Below are 12,073 nucleotides of genomic sequence, written 5' to 3' on the forward strand. Positions count from 1 at the left end.
TAATGTATCTGTTAGTATATCAGTAGTGTATATGTTAGTATGTCAGTAGTGTATCTGTTAGTATATCAGTAGTGTATCTGTTAGTATATCAGTTGTGTATATGTTACTATGTCAGTAGTGTATCTGTTAGTATATCAGTAGTGTATCTGTATCTGTTAGTATATCAGTAGTGTATCTGTTAGTATATCAGTAGTGTATCTGTTAGTATATCAGTAGTGTATCTGTTAGTATATCAGTAGTGTATCTGTTAGTATATCAGTAGTGTATCTGTTAGTATATCAGTAGTGTATCTGTTAGTATATCAGTAGTGTATCTGTTAGTATGTCAGTAGTGTATCTGTTATTATATCAGTAGTGTATCTGTTAGTATGTCAGTAGTGTATCTGTTAGTATGTCAGTAGTGTATCTGTTAGTATATAAGTAGTGTATCTGTTACTATATCAGTAGTGTATCTGTTAGTATATCAGTGGTGTATCTGTTAGTATATCAGTAGTGTATCTGTTAGTATATCAGTAGTGTATCTGTTAGTATGTCAGTAGTGTATCTGTTAGTATGTCAGTAGTGTATCTGTATCTGTTAGTATATCAGTAGTGTATTTGTTAGTATATCAGTAGTGTATCTGCTAGTATATCAGTAGTGTATCTGTTAGTATATCATTATTGTATCTGTTAGTATATCAGTAGTATATCTGTTAGTATATCAGTAGTGTATCTGTTAATATGTCAGTAGTGTATCTGTTAGTATATCAGTAGTGTATCTGTTAGTATATCAGTAGTGTATCTGTTAGTATGTCAGTAGTGTATCTGTTAGTATATCAGTAGTGTATCTGTATCTGTTAGTAAATCAGTAGTGTATCTGTTAGTATATTGGTAGTGTATCTGTTAGTATATCAGTAGTGTATCTGTTAGCATGTCAGTAGTGTATCTGTTACTATGTCAGTAGTGTATCTGTTAGTATCTCAGTAGTGTACCTGTTAGTATATCAGTAGTGTATCTGTTAGTACGTCAGTAGTATATCTGTTAGTATATCAGTAGTGTATCTGTTACTATGTCAGTAGTGTATCTGTTAGTATATCAGTAGTGTATCTGTATCTGTTAGTATATCAGTAGTGTATCTGTTAGTTTATCAGTAGTGTATCTGTATCTGTTAGTATATCAGTAGTGTATTTGTTAGTATATCAGTAGTGTATCTGCTAGTATATCAGTAGTGTATCTGTTAGTATATCATTATTGTATCTGTTAGTATATCAGTAGTATATCTGTTAGTATATCAGTAGTGTATCTGTTAATATGTCAGTAGTGTATATGTTAGTATATCAGTAGTGTATCTGTTAGTATATCAGTAGTGTATCTGTTAGTATGTCAGTAGTGTATCTGTTAGTATATCAGTAGTGTATCTGTATCTGTTAGTAAATCAGTAGTGTATCTGTTAGTATATTGGTAGTGTATCTGTTAGTATATCAGTAGTGTATCTGTTAGCATGTCAGTAGTGTATCTGTTACTATGTCAGTAGTGTATCTGTTAGTATCTCAGTAGTGTACCTGTTAGTATATCAGTAGTGTATCTGTTAGTACGTCAGTAGTATATCTGTTAGTATATCAGTAGTGTATCTGTTACTATGTCAGTAGTGTATCTGTTAGTATATCAGTAGTGTATCTGTATCTGTTAGTATATCAGTAGTGTATCTGTTAGTTTATCAGTAGTGTATCTGTATCTGTTAGTATATCAGTAGTGTATCTGTTAGTATATCAGTAGTGTATCTGTATCTGTTAGTATATCAGTAGTGTATCTGTTTGTATGTCAGTAGTGTATCTGTTAGTATATCAGTAGTGTATCTGTTAGTATATCAGTAGTGGATCTGTTAGTATATCAGTAGTGTATATGTTAGTATATCAGTAGTGTATATGTTAGTATATCAGTAATGTATCTGTTAGTATATCAGTAGTGTATATGTTAGTATGTCAGTAGTGTATCTGTTAGTATATCAGTAGTGTATATGTTAGTATATCAGTAGTGTATATGTTACTATGTCAGTAGTGTATCTGTTAGTATATCAGTAGTGTATCTGTATCTGTTAGTATATCAGTAGTGTATCTGTTAGTATATCAGTAGTGTATCTGTTAGTATATCAGTAGTGTATCTGTTAGTATATCAGTAGTGTATCTGTTAGTATATCAGTAGTGTATCTGTTAGTATATCAGTAGTGTATCTGTTAGTATATCAGTAGTGTATCTGTTAGTGTGTCAGTAGTGTATCTGTTAGTATGTCAGTAGTGTATCTGTTATTATATCAGTAGTGTATCTGTTAGTATGTCAGTAGTGTATCTGTTAGTATGTCAGTAGTGTATCTGTTAGTATATAAGTAGTGTATCTGTTACTATATCAGTAGTGTATCTGTTACTATATCAGTAGTGTATCTGTTAGTATATCAGTGGTGTATCTGTATCTGTTAGTATATCAGTAGTGTATCTGTTAGTATTACATTTACATTTACATTTTAGTCATTTAGCAGACGCTCTTATCCAGAGCGACTTACAGGAGCAATTAGGGTTAAGTGCCTTGCTCAAGGGCACATTTACGTCATTTAGCAGACGCTCTTATCCAGAGCGACTCACCAATTGGTGCGTTCACCCTATAGCCAGTGGGATAACCACTTTACAAGAAGGATTACTTTATCCTATCCCAGGTATTCCTTAAAGAGGTGGGGTTTCAAATGCCTCCGGAAGGTGGTGAGTGACTCCGCTGTCCTGGCGTCGTGAGGGAGCTTGTTCCACCATTGGGGTGCCAGAGCAGCGAACAGTTTTGACTGGGCTGAGCGGGAACTATGCTTCCGCAGAGGAAGGGGAGCCAGCAGGCCAGAGGTGGATGAACGCAATGCCCTCGTTTGGGTGTAGGGACTGATCAGAGCCCGAAGGTACAGAGGTGCCGTTCCCCTCACTGCTCCATAGGCAAGCACCATGGTCTTGTAGCGGATGCGAGCTTCAACTGGAAGCCAGTGGAGTGTGCGGAGGAGGGGGGTGACGTGAGAGAACTTGGGAAGGTTGAACACCAGACGGGCTGCGGCATTCTGGATGAGTTGTAGGGGTTTAATGGCACAGGCAGGGAGGCCAGCCAACAGCGAGTTGCAGTAGTCCAGACGGGAGATGACAAGTGCCTGGATTAGGACCTGTGCCGCTTCCTGTGTAAGGCAGGGTCGTACTCTCCGAATGTTGTAGAGCATGAACCTGCAGGAGCGGGTCACCGCCTTGATGTTGGCGGAGAACGACAGGGTGTTGTCCAGGGTCACGCCTAGGCTCTTCGCACTCTGGGAGGAGGACACAGCGGAGTTGTCAACCGTGATGGCGAGATCATGGAACGGGCAGTCCTTCCCCGGGAGGAAGAGCAGCTCCGTCTTTCCAGGGTTCAGCTTGAGGTGGTGATCCGTCATCCATACTGATATGTCTGCCAGACATGCAGAGATGCGATTCGCCACCTGGTTATCAGAAGGGGGAAAGGAGAAGATTAGTTGTGTATCGTCAGCGTAGCAATGATAGGAGAGGCCATGTGAGGATATGACAGAGCCAAGTGACTTGGTGTATAGGGAGAAAAGGAGAGGGCCTAGGACTGAGCCCTGGGGGACACCAGTGGTGAGAGCACGTGGTGCGGAGACAGCTTCTCGCCACGCCACTTGGTAGGAGCGACCGGTCAGGTAGGACGCAATCCAGGAGTGAGCCGCGCCGGAGATGCCCAGCTCGGAGAGGGTGGAGAGGAGGATCTGATGGTTCACAGTATCAAAGGCAGCAGACAGGTCTAGAAGGACAAGAGCAGAGGAGAGAGAGTTAGCTTTAGCAGTGCGGAGAGCCTCCGTGACACAGAGAAGAGCAGTCTCAGTTGAATGACCAGTCCTGAAACCTGACTGGTTTGGATCAAGAAGGTCATTCTGAGAGAGATAGCAAGAGAGTTGGCTAAAGACGGCACGCTCAATAGTTTTGGAAAGAAAAGAAAGAAGGGATACTGGTCTGTAGTTGTTGACATCAGTGGGATCGAGTGTTGGTTTCTTGAGAAGGGGAGCAACTCTCGCTCTCTTGAAGACGGAAGGGACATGGCCAGCGGTCAAGGATGAGTTGATCAGCGAGGTGAGGTAGGGGAGAAGGTCACCGGAGATGGTCTGGAGAAGAGAGGAGGGGATGGGGTCAAGCGGGCAGGTTGTTGGGCGGCCTGCAGTCACAAGTCGCAGGATTTTATCTGGAGAGAGAGGGGAGAAAGAAGTCAAAGCATAGGGTAGGGCAGTGTGAGTAGGACCAGCAGTGTCATTAGACTTAACAAACGAGGATCGAATGTCGTCAACCTTCTTTTCAAAGTGGTTGACGAAGTCATCCACAGAGAGAGAGGAGGGGGGGGCGGGGGGGGGGAGGATTCAGGAGGGAGGAAAATGTGGCAAAGAGCTTCCTAGGGTTAGAGGCAGATGCTTGGAATTTAGAGTGGTAGAAAGTGGCCTTAGCAGCAGAAACAGATGAAGAAAATGTAGAGAGGAGGGAGTGAAAAGATGCCAGGTCGGCAGGGAGTTTAGTTTTCTTCCATTTCCGCTCCGCTGCCCGGAGCTCTGTTCTGTGAGCTCGCAATGAGTCATCAAGCCACGGAGCTGGAGGGGAGGACCGAGCCGGCCGGGAGGATAGGGGACACAGAGAGTCAAAGGATGCAGAAAGGGAGGAGAGGAGGGTTGAGGAGGCAGAATCAGGAGATTGGAGGGAGAAGGATTGAGCAGAGGGAAGAGATGATAGGATGGAAGAGGAGAGAGTAGTGGGAGAGAGAGAGCGAAGGTTGCGGCGGCGCATTACCATCTGTGTAGGGGCAGAGTGAGTAGTGTGGGAGGAGAGCGAGAGAGAAAAGGAAACAAAGTAGTGGTCGGAGACATGGAGGGGAGTTGCAGTGAGATTAGTAGAAGAGCAGCATCTAGTAAAGATGAGGTCAAGCGTATTGCCTGCCTTGTGAGTAGGGGGGGACGGTGAGAGGGTGAGGTCAAAAGAGGAGAGAAGTGGAAAGAAGGAGGCAGAGAGAAATGAGTCAAATGTGGACATAGGGAGGTTGAAATCCCCCAAAACTGTGAGGGGTGAGCCATCCTCAGGAAAGGAACTTATCAAGGCGTCAAGCTCATTGATGAACTCTCCAAGGGAACCTGATAGATGACAAGGATATTAAGCTTAAATGGGCTAGTGACTGTGACAGCATGGAATTCAAATGAGGAGATAGACAGATGGGTTAGGGGAAAAATTGAGAATGTCCACTTGGGAGAGATGAGGATTCCTGTGCCACCACCCCTCTGACCAGATGCTCTCGGGGTATGCGAGCACAAAGATATTGTATTTAGCTACCACAGCCTGCTGGTAGTGTTGGCTAGCTAGCAATGGCTACTGTGTTGACTTTGTTTGAAAAACGGCGTCGCTGTGAGCGAATGTAGCTGGCTAAAAGGATATTGTTTTTAGTTGCTACCGTTGCTAATAGCAACTCGCCAGCTAATCCAGGAGGTGAGTTAGCGAGCTAGCTTCGTGCTACATCCGGCACCGCCGAATACAAAAGTAACCTACAATAACTACACAACAGCTACCCGCAACAGCCCACGATGCCTACCTATACACATGGTCAGATGAGGAGAGAGCAGTAGGAGTAGCAGTGTTTTCAGTGGTAATCCATGTTTCCGTCAGCGCCAGGAAGTCGAGGGACTGGAGATTAGCATAGGCTGGGATGAAGTCAGCTTTGTTGGCAGCAGAACGGCAGTTCCAGAGGCTGCCTGAGACCTGGAACTCCAGGTGTGGGGTGCGTGCAGGGACCACCAGGTTAGAGAGGCAGCAGCCACGCGGTGTGGGGCGTTTGTGTAGCCTGTGCGGAGAGGAGAGAACAGGGATAGGCAGAGGCATAGTTGACAGGCTGCAACAGATGGCTACAATAATGCAGAGGAGATCGGGATGAAATGAACTGAACATCAGGGAAAGGAGAGAGCAGGCCTCCCTCACCAAAAAAATAAATAAATATATAACTCTCCCAACTTCCACCTCAGAAACTATAATTGTTTCACTGAACCACCCGAATAAAACTCTCCCAACTTCCACTTTAGAAATTAGAATTGTTGTAAGCTACAGCAGACTGTTATCAGTAGCTGTAATTAAGTACAGCAGCTACCAACCACCTAACGTTAATGCCTCGGATGAGGTTAGAAAAACAGCTGAATGGTAGCAGCTAGCTGGCTCAATCACAGGTACTCTCAAGCATGAAATAACATTGGAAACAGCTAACCACAGTTGCTAAAAGTTACCGGTAGCTACCCTCTAGCTAGCTAGCTTTGTTGGTCCAGGTAGTGGGTAAGCTAGCCTCGTGCTTCGCCTGGGCTCCGCCGAATAAAAATCCTTACCTACAATAATTACCTACAATAATAACCTACAATAACTACCGGAGTAAGCTACCTATAATACCAAACTACAATACCTACCTACAATCTAAATACATGGTTTAAGCTTAACTCAACACCATATAAGAAGCCAAGCTTACCTTTCATAACGCAGCAATGATTAAACGTTGGGTAGCTAGCACAAAGATATTGTATTTAGCTACCACAGCCTGCTGGTAGTGTTGGCTAGCTAGCAATGGCTACTGTGTTGACTTTGTTTGAAAAACGGCGTCGCTGTGAGCGAATGTAGCTGGCTAAAAGGATATTGTTTTTAGTTGCTACCGTTGCTAATAGCAACTCGCCAGCTAATCCAGGAGGTGAGTTAGCGAGCTAGCTTCGTGCTACATCCGGCACCGCCGAATACAAAAGTAACCTACAATAACTACACAACAGCTACCCGCAACAGCCCACGATGCCTACCTATACTACTTAATAATATACAGCCCACGATGCCTACCTATAGTACCTAACTACAATCTAAATACATAGTTTAAGCCTTACTCGACAAAGCCCAAGCTATGTATAAAGGCAAACTGGCAGACTGCAATCAGTAGCCGAAATTAGGTACAGCAGCTACCGACCACCTAACGTTAATGATAATGAGGTTAGAAAAAACAGCTGAAGGTGGCAGCTAGCTGGCTCAATTACAGGTACTCTTAAGCGTGAAATAACATTGGAAACAGCTAACCACTGTTGCTAAAAGTTACCGGTAGCTACCCTCTAGCTAGCTAGCTTTGTTGGTCCAGGTAGTGGGTAAGCTAGCCTCGTGCTTCGCCTGGGCTCCGCCGAATAAAATCCTTACCTACAATAATGACCTACAATAATAACCTACAATAACTACCGGAGTAAGCTACCTATAATACCAAACTACAATACCTACCTACAATCTAAATACATGGTTTAAGCTTAACTCAACACCATATAAGAAGCCAAGCTTACCTTTCATAACGCAGCAATGATTAAACGTTGGGTAGCTAGCACAAAGATATTGTATTTAGCTACCACAGCCTGCTGGTAGTGTTGGCTAGCTAGCAATGGCTACTGTGTTGACTTTGTTTGAAAAACGGCGTCGCTGTGAGCAAATGTAGCTGGCTAAAAGGATATTGTTTTTAGTTGCTACCGTTGCTAATAGCAACTCGCCAGCTAATCCAGGAGGTGAGTTAGCGAGCTAGCTTCGTGCTACATCAGTAGTGTATCTGTATATGTTAGTATATCAGTAGTGTATCTGTTTGTATGTCAGTAGTGTATCTGTTAGTATATCAGTAGTGTATCTGTTAGTATGTCAGTAGTGTATCTGTTAGTATATCAGTAGTGTATTTGTTAGTATATCAGTAGTGTATCTGTTAGTATATCAGTAATGTATCTGTTAGTATATCAGTAGTGTATATGTTAGTATGTCAGTATTGTATCTGTTAGTATATCAGTAGTGTATCTGTTAGTATATCAGTAGTGTATCTGTTACTATATCAGTAGTGTATCTGTTAGTATATCAGTAGTGTATCTGTATCTGTTAGTATGTCAGTAGTGTATCTGTTAGTATATCAGTAGTGTATCTGTTAGTATATCAGTAGTGTATCTGTTAGTATATCAATAGTGTATCTGTTAGTATATCAGTAGTGTATCTGTTAGTATGTCAGTAGTGTATCTGTTAGTATGTCAGTAGTGTATCTGTTAGTATATCAGTAGTGTATCTGTTAGTATATCAGTAGTGTATCTGTATCTGTTAGTATATCAGTAGTGTATCTGTTAGTATATCAGTAGTGTATCTGTATCTGTTAGTATATCAGTAGTATATATGTTAGTATATCAGTAGTGTATCTGTTAGTATGTCAGTAGTGTATCTGTTAGTATATCAGTAGTGTATCTGTTAGTATATCAGTAGTGTATCTGTTAGTATGTCAGTAGTGTATATGTTAGTATATCAGTAGTGTATCTGCTAGTATATCAGTAGTGTATCTGTTAGTATATCAGTAGTGTATCTGTTAGTATATCATTTGTATATCTGTTAGTATATCAGTAATGTATCTGTGAGTATATCAGTACTGTATATGTTAGTATGTCAGTAGTGTATCTGTTAGTATATCAGTAGTGTATCTGTTAGTATATCAGTAGTGTAACTGTTACTATATCAGTAGTGTATATGTTAGTATATCAGTAGTGTATCTGTATCTGTTAGTATGTCAGTAGTGTATCTGTTAGTATATCAGTAGTGTTTCTGTTAGTATATCAGTAGTGTATCTGTTAGTATATCAGTAGTGTATCTGTTAGTATATCAGTAGTGTATCTGTTAGTATATCAGTAGTGTATCTGTTAGTATATCAGTAGTGTATCTGTTAGTATGTCAGTAGTGTATCTGTTAGTATGTCAGTAGTGTATCTGTTATTATATCAGTAGTGTATCTGTTAGTATGTCAGTAGTGTATCTGTTAGTATGTCAGTAGTGTATCTGTTAGTATATCAGTAGTGTATCTGTTACTATGTCAGTAGTGTATCTGTTAGTATCTCAGTAGTGTACCTGTCAGTATATCAGTAGTGTATCTGTTAGTACGTCAGTAGTGTATCTGTTAGTATATAAGTAGTGAATCTGTTACTATATCAGTAGTGTATCTGTTAGTATATCAGTGGTGTATCTGTATCTGTTAGTATATCAGTAGTGTATCTGTTAGTATATCAGTAGTGTATCTGTATATGTTAGTATATCAGTAGTGTATCTGTTTGTATGTCAGTAGTGTATCTGTTAGTATATCAGTAGTGTATCTGTTAGTATGTCAGTAGTGTATATGTTAGTATATCAGTAGTGTATTTGTTAGTATATCAGTAGTGTATCTGTTAGTATATCAGTAGTGTATCTGTTAGTATATCAGTAGTGTATCTGTTAGTATATCAGTAATGTATCTGTTAGTATATCAGTAGTGTATCTGTTAGTATGTCAGTATTGTATCTGTTAGTATATCAGTAGTGTATCTGTTAGTATATCAGTAGTGTATCTGTTACTATGTCAGTAGTGTATCTGTATCTGTTAGTATGTCAGTAGTGTATCTGTTAGTATATCAGTAGTGTATCTGTTAGTATATCAGTAGTGTATCTGTTAGTATGTCAGTAGTGTATCTGTTAGTATATCAGTAGTGTATCTGTTAGTATGTCAGTAGTGTATCTGTTAGTATGTCAGTAGTGTATCTGTTAGTATATCAGTAGTGTATCTGTTACTATGTCAGTAGTGTATCTGTTAGTATCTCAGTAGTGTACCTGTTAGTATATCAGTAGTGTATCTGTTAGTACGTCAGTAGTGTATCTGTTAGTATATCAGTAGTGTATCTGTTACTATGTCAGTAGTGTATCTGTTAGTATATCAGTAGTGTATCTGTATCTGTTAGTATATCAGTAGTGTATCTGTTAGTATATCAGTGGTGTATCTGTATCTGTTAGTATATCAGTAGTATATATGTTAGTATATCAGTAGTGTATCTGTTAGTATGTCAGTAGTGTATCTGTTAGTATATCAGTAGTGTATCTGTTAGTATATCAGTAGTGTATCTGTTAGTATGTCAGTAGTGTATCTGTTAGTATATCAGTAGTGTATCTGCTAGTATATCAGTAGTGTATCTGTTAGTATATCAGTAGTGTATCTGTTAGTATATCATTTGTATATCTGTTAGTATATCAGTAATGTATCTGTGAGTATATCAGTACTGTATATGTTAGTATGTCAGTAGTGTATCTGTTAGTATGTCAGTAGTGTATCTGTTAGTATATCAGTAGTGTATCTGTTAGTATATCAGTAGTGTATCTGTATCTGTTAGTATATCAGTAGTGTATCTGTTAGTATATCAGTAGTGTATCTGTATCTGTTAGTATATCAGTAGTATATATGTTAGTATATCAGTAGTGTATCTGTTAGTATGTCAGTAGTGTATCTGTTAGTATATCAGTAGTGTATCTGTTAGTATATCAGTAGTGTATCTGTTAGTATATCAGTAGTGTATCTGTTAGTATGTCAGTAGTGTATATGTTAGTATATCAGTAGTGTATCTGCTAGTATATCAGTAGTGTATCTGTTAGTATATCAGTAGTGTATCTGTTAGTATATCAGTAGTGTATCTGTTAGTATATCAGTAGTGTATCTGTATCTGTTAGTATATCAGTAGTGTATCTGTATCTGTTAGTATATCAGTAGTATATATGTTAGTATATCAGTAGTGTATCTGTTAGTATGTCAGTAGTGTATCTGTTAGTATATCAGTAGTGTATCTGTTAGTATATCAGTAGTGTATCTGTTAGTATGTCAGTAGTGTATATGTTAGTATATCAGTAGTGTATCTGCTAGTATATCAGTAGTGTATCTGTTAGTATATCAGTAGTGTATCTGTTAGTATATCATTTGTATATCTGTTAGTATATCAGTAATGTATCTGTGAGTATATCAGTACTGTATATGTTAGTATGTCAGTAGTGTATCTGTTAGTATATCAGTAGTGTATCTGTTAGTATATCAGTAGTGTAACTGTTACTATGTCAGTAGTGTATATGTTAGTATATCAGTAGTGTATCTGTATCTGTTAGTATGTCAGTAGTGTATCTGTTAGTATATCAGTAGTGTTTCTGTTAGTATATCAGTAGTGTATCTGTTAGTATATCAGTAGTGTATCTGTTAGTATATCAGTAGTGTATCTGTTAGTATATCAGTAGTGTATCTGTTAGTATATCAGTAGTGTATCTGTTAGTATGTCAGTAGTGTATCTGTTAGTATGTCAGTAGTTTATCTGTTATTATATCAGTAGTGTATCTGTTAGTATGTCAGTAGTGTATCTGTTAGTATGTCAGTAGTGTATCTGTTAGTATATCAGTAGTGTATCTGTTACTATGTCAGTAGTGTATCTGTTAGTATCTCAGTAGTGTACCTGTCAGTATATCAGTAGTGTATCTGTTAGTACGTCAGTAGTGTATCTGTTAGTATATAAGTAGTGAATCTGTTACTATATCAGTAGTGTATCTGTTAGTATATCAGTGGTGTATCTGTATCTGTTAGTATATCAGTAGTGTATCTGTTAGTATATCAGTAGTGTATCTGTATATGTTAGTATATCAGTAGTGTATCTGTTTGTATGTCAGTAGTGTATCTGTTAGTATATCAGTAGTGTATCTGTTAGTATGTCAGTAGTGTATATGTTAGTATATCAGTAGTGTATTTGTTAGTATATCAGTAGTGTATCTGTTAGTATATCAGTAGTGTATCTGTTAGTATATCAGTAGTGTATCTGTTAGTATATCAGTAATGTATATGTTAGTATATCAGTAGTGTATCTGTTAGTATGTCAGTATTGTATCTGTTAGTATATCAGTAGTGTATCTGTTAGTATATCAGTAGTGTATCTGTTACTATGTCAGTAGTGTATCTGTATCTGTTAGTATGTCAGTAGTGTATCTGTTAGTATATCAGTAGTGTATCTGTTAGTATATCAGTAGTGTATCTGTTAGTATGTCAGTAGTGTATCTGTTAGTATATCAGTAGTGTATCTGTTAGTATGTCAGTAGTGTATCTGTTAGTATGTCAGTAGTGTATCTGTTAGTATATCAGTAGTGTATCTGTTACTATGTCAGTAGTGTATCTGTTAGTATCTCAGTAGTGTACCTGTTAGTATATCAGTAGTGTATCTGT

This window comes from Coregonus lavaretus (genome assembly GCF_964263955.1).
Source record: "Coregonus lavaretus genome assembly, chromosome: 2".
Lineage (NCBI taxonomy): Eukaryota > Metazoa > Chordata > Actinopteri > Salmoniformes > Salmonidae > Coregonus > Coregonus lavaretus.